At 38.2% G+C, this 16,649-nt stretch overlaps 1 protein-coding gene across 14 annotated transcripts in view; it reads right to left on the minus strand.

Moving 5' to 3' along the window:
- Positions 1 to 16,649, minus strand: part of dock3 (dedicator of cytokinesis 3) — a 210,653-nt gene that overhangs the window by 95,620 nt on the left and 98,384 nt on the right. The window contains exon 1 of one of the 14 annotated variants that reach the window (XM_017713332.2): positions 2,839 to 3,195. The exons of the other annotated variants lie outside the window; for them this stretch is intronic. The gene's annotated coding sequence lies outside the window, so the exon portion shown is untranslated. Of the gene's footprint in view, positions 1 to 2,838; positions 3,196 to 16,649 lie in introns of those variants that run through there. 14 annotated transcript variants of the gene reach the window in all.

A 16,649-nucleotide genomic window follows, 5' to 3' on the forward strand; every position in this document is an offset into this window, starting at 1 on the left:
TTTCCTCCATTGAAATCTTCAGTTGACAAACACTTTAAGCTCCACTACAGCCAAGCTTGAAATGTGCTTAAAATGGTGTTTGGGGGGTCAGGGTGTCACAGGGTTAAATTAATCTCACTTTTAAATGGTAGACTTGACTTGGCTCTTGAGATATGCTCAAACGAGCACGCTGGGGCACTTTTGTTTAAAAAAGAATAACATTTGAGAAAACTTTCATGACGCAATTTGCTTTCACATATTTTGCGCTAGAAACATTGTCTTAGCATGCAAATCAATACAGACTTCTCTTTTTTTTTTACATTGAGTTGATTTTGTTATTAACCCTTAGACCTTGTAGTTATAGTTGACTAATGAATGGAGTAATTCAATATTAATTATTTCTTACTCGTAGCCCATTAAAACAAGCTTTCTGTTGAGAGTGGGGATGTTGAAATTTTACAGTCCATACTACATTTGTGTTAAGCAGAAGAGCCAGAAGAGCAAATATTTGATTGTGATCTAAATCTGATGAAAAGTAATTGTTGTGCTCTTCTTGCCATCTCTTACAATTTCGGAACATCAACACAAACAAAATCAGAAGTACAGCTTTGAAGCCGTCTATATAGATGCTACACTGAAACTAAATGTACTTCATTGTGTTACTCATGATGTAGTTAAGCAGGGGGGCGGCAAGGTGGCGCTGTCGCCTCACAGTGAGGAGGGCCTGGGTTCGATTCCCCAGCCGGGTGACCGGGGTCCTCTCTGTGTGGAGTTTGCATGTTCTCCCCGTGTCTGCGTGGGTTTCTCTGGTTTCCTCCCACAGTCCAAAGACATGAAGTCAGGCCAATTGGACACACTACATTGCCCCTAGGTGTGAGTGTGTGAGTGATTGTGTATGTATGTATGTCTGTCTGTCTGCCCTGCAATGGACTGGCGACCTGTCCAGGGTGTATCCTGCCTTCCGCCCGTTGAACGCTGGGATAGGCTCCAGCACCCCCCGTGACCCTGAGGGAGAAGCGGCTTAGAAAATGGATGGATGGATAGTTAAGCAGGGCCATACACAGACAGGTGGGGGATTTACTGTAGCTACCATAACCAGAAGGAACCTCTGCGAAAACCTGATTTGCAAGTGAGACCTGGCCCCTTGCTCAACAAGGTCTGTTCTCAATGCGTCACCCAGTGCTCATTCAACCAAAGCCAATGCTTTGCAACCTAGGGTTCCAAATAACCATATGTGTGAGAAATGTGACTGGTGCCATGAATGAGAGCGTGTGCATGTGTGTGTGTGTGTGTCAGTCAACTGGCAGACGTGGTGGCCTCAATCCTCTCCTAACCTGGCATGACCTTTAGTGGGGGCAAGCAATCACACATGGAACGACACTGAGCTCCATGTTGCCTGGTAGGACTGTCCACTCAGTGTGTGTGTGTGTGTGTGTGTGGAAGCTGTGGGGAAACCAGTGCAGGCCAGTAGGAGTGACCGGACATATGGTAAGGGATGAAGAGCGTTACGGACATTCTGCACTGCAGATACACCACCGAAAATCAACAAAAACATCTTGTCTAAAACAGACTCGCTATTTGCTTTACTTATCGCTAACAGGATCATGTTAACAGAGATTTTATCACAGTATTATACTTGTTTCAGAATTCAGTTTAAATCGAATGTGTACATACCTGCATCCCTATAGGTTTGTACCTTCACTCATACGCAGGGATGAGTGGTTTCTCTAAATCAGGGCTCCCCAGTCCTGAAGGGCTAAGATCCAGAAAAAGGCAATCTCCTTGCTTAAACTTGTCAGTGAAATACCACGTTTATAACGCGTGTTAGAGCTGTGAAATCAACAAACTGGGCTAGACTTTGGCTCTCCAGGACTGAATTTTGAGAACTCTGCTCTAAATAAACCCATACTATTTATTTAAAAATGCTACATCAATGTTACCTTTAATTTGTGCTAGTCTATAGAGATTTCAGTAATACTGACTCATTGTTATTGGTATTTTTGTCACAAAATGCCCAAATGTAAAGGGCAGCTGGTGCTTTCAATGGTGTAAAGGTAAATTTTGAAAAGACTGAATTTCTGATATTCTGATATAAGAGCAGGGGCTATTTTCCAGTTCTCAGGCCAAGCTCTGAGCCATTTCTCCTCAAACATTCACAATGCGTCGTAATTGTCACAGCTAATTATAACAATCAAGTTGTATCATAATATGTGGAATGGATGATGAATGCTTCCAATAAATGTTATCTTAGAGATGTGACTGGGGAAAGACAGAGTGATGTGTCTAATTCTGCAGTAAGTAGCTTTCCTCACTCATAGAGATGAATCATTTTCCCACCTCCAGATGCCCACAAACATATTACAGCCTCTCAAACAGCATTCCAGAGAACTTTCAAAAGTCTTTTCATCTTATAGTTCCATTCAAGAGTTTAACGCTTCTTTAATGTTACAAAGCTCTAAAATCTCAAAAAAGTCTTAACCATGGAGTGCATCTGCGGTCAAAGTAGAGCAGCCGGTTACTAAAAGCAGTGTCCTGAGGTGCTCTCTGTCTATGATGAAAGTTGCCAGAGAGAAAGAATCAAGCAAAATAAATAAATAAAACATCAAAAGACCATTACGATACGACATTCCAGATGGTTGCCAAGACAACAGTGAAATAACATCAGAGTTTGCCATTAGCCCATGCTAAGGTCACAACCTTGACATGATGCAAGGCCCTGGACAAGAAGAAAACTACAAACCCCAGATCAGCAAGCTATAAAACCAACCAGTAGGCCTTGCAACAGCATGAAAAAAAAGACCATGGGCAAGAATGCATAGATCTGTATGAGATCTGGGGGAATAAAACATGGTCACTTACCGCCACAGAGGCAAGCGTCTCCTCTTGCTCTCATCCTCAGCTCCAATGGGGAAGATGTAAACATGAGCTGCTAGCCAGACGTGAGAAGCAAATAATAGCCTGTCAAATAGCCCGAGCCGCTTTCCTCTGCAACTGGTCTCTCTCTTGCTTTCTAACGCACATGCTCTCTCTCTCTCACACGTACACACACAGAGCCACCCACGGAAACCACGAAATGTAAGGATTCCAAAGTGGAGCTGTTAAGGTGTGTAGCATGTATCAATAATCTCATCCTCTCATTTAGCATAAATACTCTACAACTCATACAGGATGCTGCTTGTCCCTCTCCTCTATGCTTTCTTCTCTCTGTTCCTTTCTCAAACTCTCTTTTTTTATCCCCTCCTCACATTCTGTGTTATAGTTACCTAACTAATATTGCGTGAAGCTCTCAGCAGCCCACACACATGCTCCCTCCTTTCTGTCTCGCAAAAAAAGCACAGAGCCGGGGGAGGTTGTCATTGGTCCAAGCGACTGCCAGTTGCACTGGCTGTGCCATGCCTTCCTCGTCCTACCAGTAATTAGTCCTCACAGGCAGGGAAGGATATCACAGTTTTAAACACAACACGCACTAGCTGGTGTGCTAGCATGTAGTAGATGTGATTTCAAAGACATGAAACATCAAGGTGACACTGAGACTGCAGCTGTGCTTAAAGTCGTTTGATATATTTATACACTATAGATGACATGACATGGCTTTAAAATGTGTGAATTAGTTTATGAAAGTTTTCAGTCTATCAGATGTTTATCATCAAGATTATACTGCAAGTTCTGTCTTCACTTACTACATACCCAACACTAGGAGCAAACTGGACATCACAATTGCTTCTTTACCTTGTAATTAAAACTAAAGTACCACAGAGCAGTGAGCTCTTTATGGAAGTACACTGAACAGTATATTATGAGGAACTCCTATCAAAAAGGATTCATTTGAGGGTATTTGCAGTAACAAAGAGCCATACATGAACCACACAATTTGTTTAACATTCAAAGATCTTATTAGAGATATGCACCTTTTTTCGTCAAACAAATAAATTAAGTAAGACCCAAGGAAACTAAGAATACTTAGTTAAATAAATGTTTTTCTACAGGACCCCATTTTAGGAAAATGGTAAGTAATAAACACTTGGTTGTTGCTTTCTTTCCTAAGTTGCGTCACTGGATTAACAGAAGCTGATTCCAGACATGGCATGTCCATCTGGTGTTTACTGGTGTTGTCTTTCAACAGGAGGACCAATGAAATGTCTCTGCCTGTAAAGTAGACCATCCAAAGCCGAAAATCAGAATAAAGAAATGAAGAAACACTAAAAGTATTGCCCAGAATAAAGACAGAATTGTGTCAAAGATGACAATAAAGAAAAGAATACACCAGCATAACCTGAGAGGGCTACCATTAGATAAAAACTCCAGTAAGTTTCAAGCACAGAAAAAAATAGTTTGTACATAAATGCACATTAAAACTGCTATAGAGTTTTTAGACAAATAAGTACATATAAGGGTAGTCTTGGACATGATAGTCCGGCATTAGGGTAAGCAGCCTAAAAATTTTTTTTTAAAAAAGCTCCACTCAGCATCCCACCATAAATCCCTAATTGGTCACATGTGGCTTGAAATTTAGACCAAGAAAGAGAGTCTTTAAGATTAACAGACAAATGTTAAGCATCTGATTTCAGGCATCTCATGTTTTTAAGTGTGAGAACGTATAATGTTACTGAGAAGCTAAACTGCTAATCTAAAATTCCAATTACTTATTTGTAAATTTTCACGACTGTTCTTGATTGGTCAATCACCTAGCCTGACCTGGACTCATGATTACCAGAAAGGACATCCAGCAAGACAAAAACAGTGTCAGTGCCTAATTACTTTGCTGCACTCTGTAGTACGATAACCCAATTTTAATGATATAATCTATAATCTATCTTCTTTAAATTGAACAGCATACTTTACATCATTATGGAAGAACATTGGCTTCTGCTTTTTGCATTTGAAAAATGCGATGCAAGCGCAAATGCGATCATCAAGCTTTCTAAGATGGTCTTCTGGGAGTTCAAGTCATTATAGAAGCATTAGGCTGAAGCATACATAGAGAAATAATGACATAATGATTTAAAACCCAGCACAGCCAGACAAAACTCATAGCATAGGAGACATAACATGTTTGGCAGCAACACAACAATGACAACAGTTTTGATGGAAAGGAAACAGAATGGAATCACTGTGGGGACAGTTTACTGCAATGTGTTATGGGAGCTCTGGAAAGAGGACAACCCGCTGATGATTTAAGGAAACACATTTAAAGAAATATATAAAAATTTGACAATGCAGCTCATGCTGAACAGGAATTTAAGGGCCAGTTACCATTATGCTAATGTGATCAGTCTCACTGGTCCCCATTAGCCATGCTAGCTTTATAGCATTCATTTAGAGCATTTATTTTAATGGGAGGCTACAAGGTCTGGTTCATTTGCAAAAAGGTGTCTCTGTTTGTATATTTAGCCTGGCTCATTGTCACCACCCAGATGCTCAAGTATGGAGCTCCAAAGAGACTGCAATAATCAACCCATTACACAGATCAGTGGAAGTCAGTAGGTGTCAGTAAAGAGAAATGGGAGCATGATCCTTTAATAAGATCACCAGCTAAAGATCAATAGCCAGAGAAAGGCCTTTGGCATGGCTCAAAAGCAATATTAAAGTGAGAGCTAAGGCTTCAGAAGATGATTTCTTCTTCTTTGGAAATTAAGAGTTAAACACTTAAATTCTCATCTTAGTGAGAATCCTTCCTCAGTAATTACTATGAGGTTATAGGACTGAGGAAAAGAAGCCTGGACCTGTCAGGCTTATTGTACGGCATCATCTGTTTAGTTATTATTGCCTAAATCAATCTTAAATGTTCAATGTCGTTGTATTGATGTTGCCTTATAGTACTAAACAAGCATAATAAACAAGGACTCAAGCCCTGACTCATTCCCAACACTTCACAGTAACATGTAAAATATGTCACTGAGTGTTCCTATGAATTAAACCGTAACAAATACATTAGCTTTACCTTCAAATAGCTATTGAAGTGAAAATTACTTTTACTTTGATATGCAGTTCAAATGTGACTAAGTAATTACATACTGTACAAATTACACCTACTTTTAAATTTCATTTTGTAATGAAAGCTTTGAGTCTATGCTACTGACTTTTTTGCTTATTATTTTGATGTCATGAAATGACAAAAACATGGCAAAATATAAACAATGTTTTTCTTTTTGTAAACAGACTTTAAACTCCTCAGTACACTTATATTCCTAATAATTTTCTGGACTGCTTATGATCACCAAAACTGTATGGAAGGAAAGTTTAGAAAAAATGTGAGGAACAAATAAATAAAATCAAATGACATCATGCTGTTGTTACTGCCGGCAATAACTGTGCTTTTGAAGTTTATTCAGATTTCAGGCACCACTGATACACTTTTGAGATTATGAAAATTCTGATTATAGATCAGTATTCAAAATACACCTATTGAACATGTACATATAGCACGGTGATGCATCAGGCTATGGTACTGTTCCAGGAAAATGAGTCAGAGGCAGTGATTCATCTGTCCTTTTTTGTTTTTTTCTTCTGCACGCTGTGGAGCAGAAGCAGAGCCTGCTTTAGTATACTACATCCACTCCAGTGGCATTCACATTCAAATGATGTTAAGTTTGCTATATGCTCGCAATAAAAAGCTCATTCTAAGACTCCCCCTGAGTGTTCTCTCTACTGAAGTCATTTGTGCCTCACATTTGAACAGACACTATGTTGGTACATGAAAAAAAAAATCAACTAACATATGCTTCACCCTAAGTGTGTAGCTCATTAAATCTTTAATCCCAAGGCAAAAAGGGTCCATTTCTGCCTTTTAATCTACCATTCTTTTTCAATATGGGATTTCTCAATGCTGCTGTCACAATTTCCATTGATAAGAACATGATGTATAAAGGCATTTATAGATTTTATTTTATCACAAACTACTATTTTGAACAAGCAAACAGATGAACTGTAATATACTTCACACTGTAGTCACTTCTTATTGTTACTGTGCTGAAAGAAATTAACAAGAGGTGTTTCCACAGCAATGTGAACTGCATTCTGATTGCGAATGTTCACACAAAAACCATCACAAGGCATCCACGTATGAAGGTGCATGACTGTGCATGCTTTATACAGTGATAGAAAACACAGTAACACACAAAAGCTCAAATTTCACACGTTAGATTTTAGTATGACCCCCAGCAAGCAGCACAACTACTATTGGGGCAATTTGTCGTATTTTCTGCATAATTCAATCATTGTGATGTAAACAAAGTCACTCTGACAGTTTTGCTGTGAAATCGTTCATTGTAGAGAAAGTTCCTGAGTTTCATAATGCCTACAAAACATATCTAGTCATTTTATTTACTGTCCAAAATAGATTTATATATTGTATATATAACGATCAAACAGTAGTAGTTTTCCTAACTATTTTGCCGTAGCAAGCTCTGCAAGTACCTCTCCAGCAAAACATATAATAATATAATAACATAATAACATCATGCTCTAGGTATCAGGCAGCATATTCATAACCATTTATTGGAATAATCTTTGACAGAATAAGCATTAAATGCTTTGGATGTCAGGTTTTTATCACCACCACTGTAAATAATTCTGACTTGGTAAATTAATCTACACTCTCAGAAAAAAGCTGCTGAACTGTCGTTGGGGTCGTACCCTTCACGTCACAGGAGTGGTCCCCTCAAAGGTGTGTCTTTAGCATATGTACTTATGGAACATAATTGCACCATATTCCACTCGGTAATATTTTTTAAGGTGCATTGTCTCTTTTCTTGGCTCTAATCTTTCCATTTTAGTTTTCTGCTTTACAACAAGGTCATGACAAGGTAAATATGCATACATTTTCTTGGGAAGTACATGTTTGGGCCATTGTAGGTCCATTGAGGGTACATTTACACTGTTTGTACTTTGAAGACCAAAATTGTACCTGTGCTTTACCTTTTTTTTAGACCGTGTAGAACAGAGCATTTCACATGAAACCACTCTAAATGACTGTTTACATGCAAACAATTTAATTATACGGAAATCTTATTAATAACAAATGGTGGAATTCCCCATGACAAGTGACACAGCTCAGTTCAAGTCTCTGAATGTATTACTGTCATGATTATCAGTGTTAATAAAGCAAGAACATAACCAATAGGGTTCATACCATTTGCTAAGTTCATCAGAATATTACTGTGATAGATACAGTAAATGCTGCATCTTGACATATGGTCTTCTGATTCAAGCCACACTACTGTGGACAAAGATCAAAATCATGCAGCTGAAAGTTTTGGCAGACATTCAGCTGTGACATCGAAAGTGCTTTAACAAAATACAATGGTTAAGACTGATTATCACCACAGGAGGGACTAAACCACAAAGGTTGCAAACTACATAATCTCCACATAAAATGAACAGACAAAGAGAACACATGAGGTTAATACAGAATTATAAAAGAATCTGGGTGAGATAAAGGGTTAATCTTTGAATGTAAATCATACTAATGAACTGCAAAACCTAAACACAAGCACATCTGCCCGTATGTGGTTCCATACTGTCTGTAGTTCAGTGGGGTCCATGTCGATGCAGTTTACTAAGCTTAATGCCTTAGATTGTAGTCCAACCAAGTGACTGTCCAAGCTCCACCAATAATCTAAAAAGAGAATTTTCACAAGCTGCCTCTCTCTCTCTCTCTCTCTCTTTCTCTCTATCTCTCTATTTCTCTAGGCTATGATGCAGCCGAACAAGTCATCGGTGGGCATCTCTTTTTGGCTCAGAGCACTGAATGACCATATTTTAACACTTGACTACAGAACAACTAGTTGCTTAGCAACCTTTACAAGCACTGCAGAGCAATGCAGAATATTCTGATGGCTCACGAACTCCACACAAAACTCAGAGATACGGCAGTGATGATCGTGATGATTTTCCTGGCAACATCTACTAAGTCTGGACGAGAACTTTGCAGTTACGATATCACATGCCTACACAAAATACTGAGTAGCATAATCCAAGGATACTGGTAGTTTTATATGTGGTGAAGACAGAGGAGGGAGGTCATGTGCAGTGTGTGTGTGTGTGTGTTTGCCATGAGGGTAACTTACCCTAGGACGTGCTAGTCATCTTTTATTAACTTTTAAAAATTTCACTCACTGTAGGTGATAATAAAAGCATGTTGTCATTTAATACTACTTTAATGACTGAAACAAGCAGAGAAATTCAGCTGAAAGTGTTTTTGTTGGACAGTATCGTTTTGTAAACAGAAAATATCCTTTATTTTTGACATTACTTCAAAATACTTTTAATATGACATGATACAATACAGTAATAATAAAACTTTTATGTAAATGTAATTAATAATGTAACTGTGTGAGCACCAGTGACATCAACAGTGATGTTAACAACACATTAACACAACCAACTATTAATGCTGCTCAATGTATAAGCTTTTTAACACATTGTCCTTGTTTGACCTATAGGATCAGACACAGTTACAATGAATTGCTTTATGTTGCTATTCTGTGAGTGAGTCAATGCTGTGAACTAGTTTATCACCAAAGTACACATAATATATCACACGCTGCCAGTGATGGTGATACAGATAATATCAGTGATGTTGGAAAATGCGCTGGAAAATGCCTTCAGGAGACTACGCTGGACAGCGATGAGCAATAAACTAACAAAAGCAACAAAAAGTGGAAGGATCCAGCTCCAGATGTAACATAGCAGTATGAGAATAAGGAGGCTATAATTGTGAGGACATGCAACTGTTCAAAACTGGAAACTATATTCACTCTATGGAAATCACGTGATATTCAAGTTCAGGTTTAAGTGAACCTCATGTTTGCACAACGAAAATAATATTACTGAATTAGTGAAAGCAATAATACATTCGGATAAAGCTTATTTGGGTCATTAATGCAGCTATAACAAAATGCATTGCTTTCTATAAATCTATAAATTGATTTAGACACAAAATAATGCGATTAATCGTAATTCATTATTTTAATTGGGTGACAGAAACATAATATCATGACATTTAAAGAATACTATTTTTTCTGACAGCACACACATTGAGACAGACAAAAAAGAACCAGGAATGCCACATTTAAAAATACTATCAAAAATAATGAATACGATGAATTTTCACATGCTGCTCTGCAATAACTCCAATTAAACAGCACTAATTATGCTCTCTTTGTAATAAAATATGCAGCTGGTGAGTTAAGCACTGACAATGTCCATGATATACTTAAGGAAGCATGTTGTAACATATTATGAAGTCATTTATCATGGTAGCGATAAATATTGTCATATTGTTTAGCCCTAGTAAGCACATTTAAATAGTGCATCAAATCAACAGTGATAACTCTAGAAGGATTACAGGGGGTTAACTTTAAATGCGTACAGTATTTGTGTATGTGTGTGTGCATGCCTTTGCATTACAACACATAGACAAAAATCATGCAATAATCTCAGAAAAGTGCTCAGTTGCAATGACAGACAGCACACTGTTCCCATTCAGACAAAAAAAGTGCCTACATCTCAATCTGAAATCAATCCTAGAAGAGGGGCCACTTCACTCGGAGCAATAGCAGGGTATTGATGGAGCGAATAAAGCATGCCATTTGACTAAGGCTGAAACATTATCATTTAGTCCAGCAATTCACTCCGGAGCTCTAAAGATGAAACCACTCGGTGCGGAATGGGATTGCCTGGGGAAGTCGACAATATGCCGCATCCGAGGACAAGCTGTGCTGCGAGTGGGCTTGCTCAGGCTCGGGCCTGTGAATAGGCCCGCTCCTGCCTTTGGAGCAGTAGGAAATGAAGCTCTCTCTTTTTTACCAGGCACTCCCCACTGTGGCCGTTTGGTGAAATTTGCTTAACCATAGTGGGAATGGTGAAGCAGGAGAAGGTGAGCCAGGAAGGAGGAAAGGAGGAAGTGGTACTGGAAAGGGTGAAACATGAGGCGCTGAGAGGCCTGAGTATCAATTTTTGACTTTCTCCTTTGCTTCCTTTTAGCGTCAGGTTTTCCTTACAGTGGCGTGTGACTGATTGCACTTATTTTTCCCATTTCCCATTCTTTCCACAGTGTTTGTTGTTTGAGTACACATTTTGTAGCCTTTGTAACAGGCTGCAGACATTAGTACTGGCTGAAATGAACATCAAAAGACATCCTCAAAATACTCAAACGTAGTAATTTTAGACATTATTGAGTTCTGAGTATTAAACCAGTTAGAGTGAGGAAGAGTAAGAAGCAGTGGGGGAAGAGTGAAAACATATTGTCACTGTCGTATCATCTGAAAACACAAGCTGCTCTTTAAATTTAATGATGAGCAGACCAAAATTTCTTTAAAAATTGCAATCATTATTACTGGCCCAATATTGAAATTATGATGAAATTGATCATCACGACTTATAACCTGGTATCTTATTGAGTGTCTCATGAGTGACTCATGATGCTCTCAGCTTTACTTAAAAAGCTGTTCAGCAGTCAAATCTGGAGCAAAACAAATTAACATTATCACACACACATTACCTAAGCCGCTTATCCTTTTAGGCCGCGAGGGGTGCTGGAGCCTATGTCAGTGGTCACTGGGCATAAGGCAGGAAACACCCCGGACAAGTACAAATGAACATGTAATATAATTACTTTAAATGATCAGCTCATGATATCAGTATTAACCACAATAAGGTAGTAATAACAGTTACGGCATTTGCCTAAAAAATGACATCAGTTCATCTCTACTAATATACATGAACAGCACTTTCCACGCTACTATAATGTTATAAATTTCACATTCTTGTTATGACAGTGAAATACTGTATATTATCAGAACAGAACTGTTCTACTAAGCCAGGCTAAATGAGAAAAAAAATAAACAAAAGCATTCTTCAGAGTTTTTAAATGTTCTTCATGCCACTGGCAGTAATTTCTTGCATTCAGTGCTCTGTGTATAAATTTAAAGCTAACTTGCTCAAAAAATGCAGTGTTTTAAAAATCAAATTCAACGTTGCTAATCTTGTAGTTGCTCTGAAAACACATGAGGGTGGCTCTAAGCAAGAGTACACACTGCAGCTTGACCAGGTCAGAGGTCCAGACACTGGGTCCACATATCCCTCCACCTTATCTGGCCCAGAGCCATCAGAGTGGAGTTGCCTTAGAAACGGCACTGCGGCAGGCACTACTGTGCTAGCCAGATGAGCCCACACAGTTCACTGCTATTAGGATTCATGCTAGCAGGCAGCCAGAAGCACAGACCACAGCAGAGACTTGCTGCATCCACCTCTGACTGAGGCCAACTAACTAACGATCTTGCTAATAATCTTTCACCCTAGACTAATTTCCAAAGAACTACAGAGCATCACTGTCACAGAAGAAGAATCTTTAATTACACATAGTTAATCACTGCATTCATATTTACTTAATTTACCCTCAGACAACACTTAAAGCATACAGAAGATGACAGAAAAATTAGTAACCAATATAGGCAACTCCTCATCCAATGTTTGTTCTGAAATAAGATAAGATAAGATAAGATAAGATAAGATAAGATAAGATAAGATAAGATAATCCTTTATTAGTCCCACAGCGGGGACTAAATCAAGATTATTAATCAGGAATTTGTTCACCTTTGCTGCAGAAATAGCCTCTACTCATCTGTGAAGCCTGTACATTAGATGTTGGAACATTTATTGAGGATTTAATGCATTCAGCCATAGCAGCATCAGTAAGGTCAAGTACATTTGTTGCATAATTAGTTCTACATTACAAACACAATCCTAAAGTTCTGAGCTGGAGTTTCATTCTCAGAAAATGTAGTTCCAATGCTCCACAGCACAATGCTGGCAGGCTTCATACCCTTCTAGCCAACACTTGCCATTGCTTGTTGACCTTAGTGCTATGTGGGGCTGCTCTAGAGAATCCCATTATATTGGCAATGCTTTTCTTTGGCGATTACACATGCTGTGCATGTAAAACTGAACACCTGTGCCAGCAATCTGTGTACCTTAAAGTAGCTGACTTTACACATCAGAAGGTCTACAAACTTTTACACATGTATAAATGGAGATTGACTATAGTAATTATTCATGACACATGACAATGACAATACACTGCTTAGATAAACATCTGGCCAAACATCTCCAATAGAAGAGGTCAAATTAAGGTGGCTCAGTCTATTATATGGAAACAAAGGCAAACAGGGCCCTTACACGGCTAAAGAGGTACCACCTCAGTTTTTATCCTTAGACTTAAAATACCCATTTTAAGTTTTTCAGCAAGACCGCTTAGGTTTTAGAGATGTGTTCTATTTACCAAGTTTGTTAAGTAAGTCAAATATACCTTGACTCTAAAGAGAACTTTAATCATTTTTTTTAAAAGACTGAAGAGTGTACTCCATTCTGCCTTTTTTAAGAGCATGTTTAGGTATTTAGTGGTTTCTAAGTTTGTTTTCTAAGGGCTCCTTTGTGTCAAACGTGTACTGAGAAACATTCATCTTAACAAGCAACCTTACAGGATGTGTAGAGCTCCATGGCTGTACTTTTGGAGCTAAATTGACAGTGAATCATTAAATCTTGGGTGTTTTGTTTGGCTCACCATATTTTCTTGGCCAACTGTTCTCAGATCAAAAAAGATGACTTTTGTTTGCATGCTGTTAAAAACTCCATTAGATGACAGTTGACCTCTCTGCTTGAAAAGGTTCATTTTGATTGAAATGTTCTCTGGCGGACTTTAACACACACACACACACACACACACACACACACACACACACACACACACACACACATATACACCTCTCTTGTAAACAAGGTGATAAGGCCAGGCAGAGGTTGCAACATCAATGCTCATCAGCGTGTGCGAATCTCAGTGGTGCACAGGACAACTTGACACTCAGCTCTGACTCCAGCCATGCTAATCAGACGCTTCCCACTACAACTGTCACGAAGCATGAACCTCACTCAACACTACACAGCACAATCCAGAACCTGCTAGAGCAGAAAAGCTGAAAATGATGAGATTCTTATATCTCTTTGTTTCATATTCTACCTTTCTGAATAAGCAGACATATAAACAGGAATGCGCCACACAATCATTACTCTGATTAAAGATTAAAGAAAAATCATTACTCTGATTAAAGAAATTAAAGATAAGCTCATACAGATCTAAACAGGTCTGCAATTTTTTTATGCTTTCTTAGGAAAAAACACAGTGCATACAAGAAACAATATGAAAACTCATGAACAGTGTGAAAGGTGACAAGTTCAGAGAGATTTTAACATGATATTCTGGAGCCTGAGACTGAAACACAGACGTAACTGCTGTGGAATGACTTAGTTAAATGAGTTCAATAGCTACATGAATACAAGGCATGAACAAATACTGCACTATTTTCTAGGCATGTTGACTTATTTGTTAAAAATCTCAGAGGTCAAAAGGTGTGTATGAAATTTGACAGACATCTTCTTTTGAGGCCCTACATCCAGAGGCCATTCTAAAATTGTCTATCATTTGTGTTCTACTGGCCCCACAACAGCACGTTGTGCTTAGAAACCATTGCGAAGTAGTTTCTTTGCAACATTCTTTGGGCATGGTACTAGACCTATTGGGTTCATTTGGTTAACTTCAATACTACAGGAAAATATAACCAATTTCTTTATATGAAGTAGCATAAAATTTTAATCTGGGTGATCTTGCCCAAACTGGCCACTCTGAACAGGTTGCTAGCACAGTTTGAACTGGCAGTGATAAGTAATGTTTTCATCATATCATCTTAAAAACAAAAACAAGACTTTTGGTTGGTTCATAACAGTTTATGAAAGAGTGACCGTACTGGAGCATACACTAAAATCACACACAGCACATGGTAAATCCAAGTTTTTCTCTGTACATTCGTATTTCTTTTTAAAATAAATGTAATTAAGTGTCTGTATATCTAGCTAGCATTTCAGAGCAGGTGGAAACTCTTTTACATTACACCTGCGCTACTTCTGACTTTCACACAATCATGCAGGTTCTGCTGATGTGTAAAAATGTTAACCACAAATCGCTGCTTTTACATAGAGTCCTTTTCTATAGATAATTTGCTTTGCTACTGCATACTACTGCTGACAAGCTAACAATTCATTTGATAAACAATACTTTGTTCCCTGTCAGACTGCTACAGAACGATGCCCATAAATGTATCAGTTATTCAAATGGATTTACAGGGCTCAGACAGTTAAAATATTGAATTCAATGAATTTCATCAAATATTTGTTGCAGCCCTTCAACCTACACAGCATGTCATCATACATCAGATGTTCTCAACCAGAAAGTAATAATGAATTATATGGTGCTCAAATCCTGATCATTAACACATGCCACCTATATGACACTGAATGTGTGAAAGACTACACATTAACACTGTTTCACACATTGACTGCAAGCAGACATAATCTCTGGTTACCTGATAGAAATGGCTAGAAATGCGTTTCACAAAGAATGATGAGTAAAATGCGGTACCACCAAAAATATTTTGCATTTTTAATAGACCTTTAAGGGCTAAATCTATTAGTGCTCCCACCACCAATAAACACCAGTGATGCCCCCTGGATCTAATACAGCTTAACAGAAATGTGTTTCATAATGACTGAAATATAAACTAAAATCATGTGTAAAAGCCAATGTTAAATTGAACATTTGCATTTATAGATGTGTTAAAACCAAGGTGAATGAAAACAACCACATTTATACTATCTGTTTATGTTACTTTATTTAATTACTAACACTTCTTGGCTGGAATTAATTCAGTTTATAGTGAGGAAGCGTGAGATAAGAACAGCTAAAGGGGGCAAGAACATTCTCAATATGTTCATTTAACAGCAGGAAATGATGGCAGCACTACAAGCTTTGGTGCATCTATGGGCCATTTACAAAACAATGACTTTGTTTGCAGTGCCTTGCTTCTCCCCTGCTTACTAGAGCTTTACATGAATCAGACATATCAGACCAGGGCAGTCCTTATATTAACTTAACACCTGCATAATTTAGTGCAAAGGGGAGTACCAATGCAGTGAACAGTGGCTAACATTCAATGGAACTTGTACTAATATCGGCAGTGGGTATGAAGTGCTGCAGAAGAGAAATACAGGAGTGGGGCTGAGCCTGTAACACAGTGTCTCTCCACACTAAAGAGATACAGAGTGAAACAGAAAAAGATTTCTTGTGCTGTTATGTTTCTGAAATGTAGCCTCAGGGAGAGGGTGAAATGATATTGCAACGATGATGTAAGGTGTGATAAATTACGATTAACATAGCCAATTTCACAGTTCTCACTAGATGTGCAGCAAATATCAACCCTACAAATAAATATTTTGCAACTTAAGTGAGTTTTTATATTGGCACTTGACCTAATAACACTCCTTTACAGGGTTGCAATATTGACCACTCAAATGTCCAGGAGAGAAACAAAAGGCTAGTTCAGGACAGCAGTGGTGAAAATCACTTGCCTGGTTGGGCAAGCTCATGTTTTAGATTTTTTCAAGGAACTCAATGAACAAAGGACATAGCTTTGATTATATCTTTATATTGTTCATATACCACCTTCTATCACAGAGTTAGCTATTCAAAATTTTTCTGAGATACAGTGTTAAATATTATCTCTGATTTGATAATAACCTTGCTGTAGAACACTAAATATAGTAAAGCAATAGAGGAAAAA

This window comes from Pygocentrus nattereri, chromosome 21 (assembly GCF_015220715.1).
Source record: "Pygocentrus nattereri isolate fPygNat1 chromosome 21, fPygNat1.pri, whole genome shotgun sequence".
Lineage (NCBI taxonomy): Eukaryota > Metazoa > Chordata > Actinopteri > Characiformes > Serrasalmidae > Pygocentrus > Pygocentrus nattereri.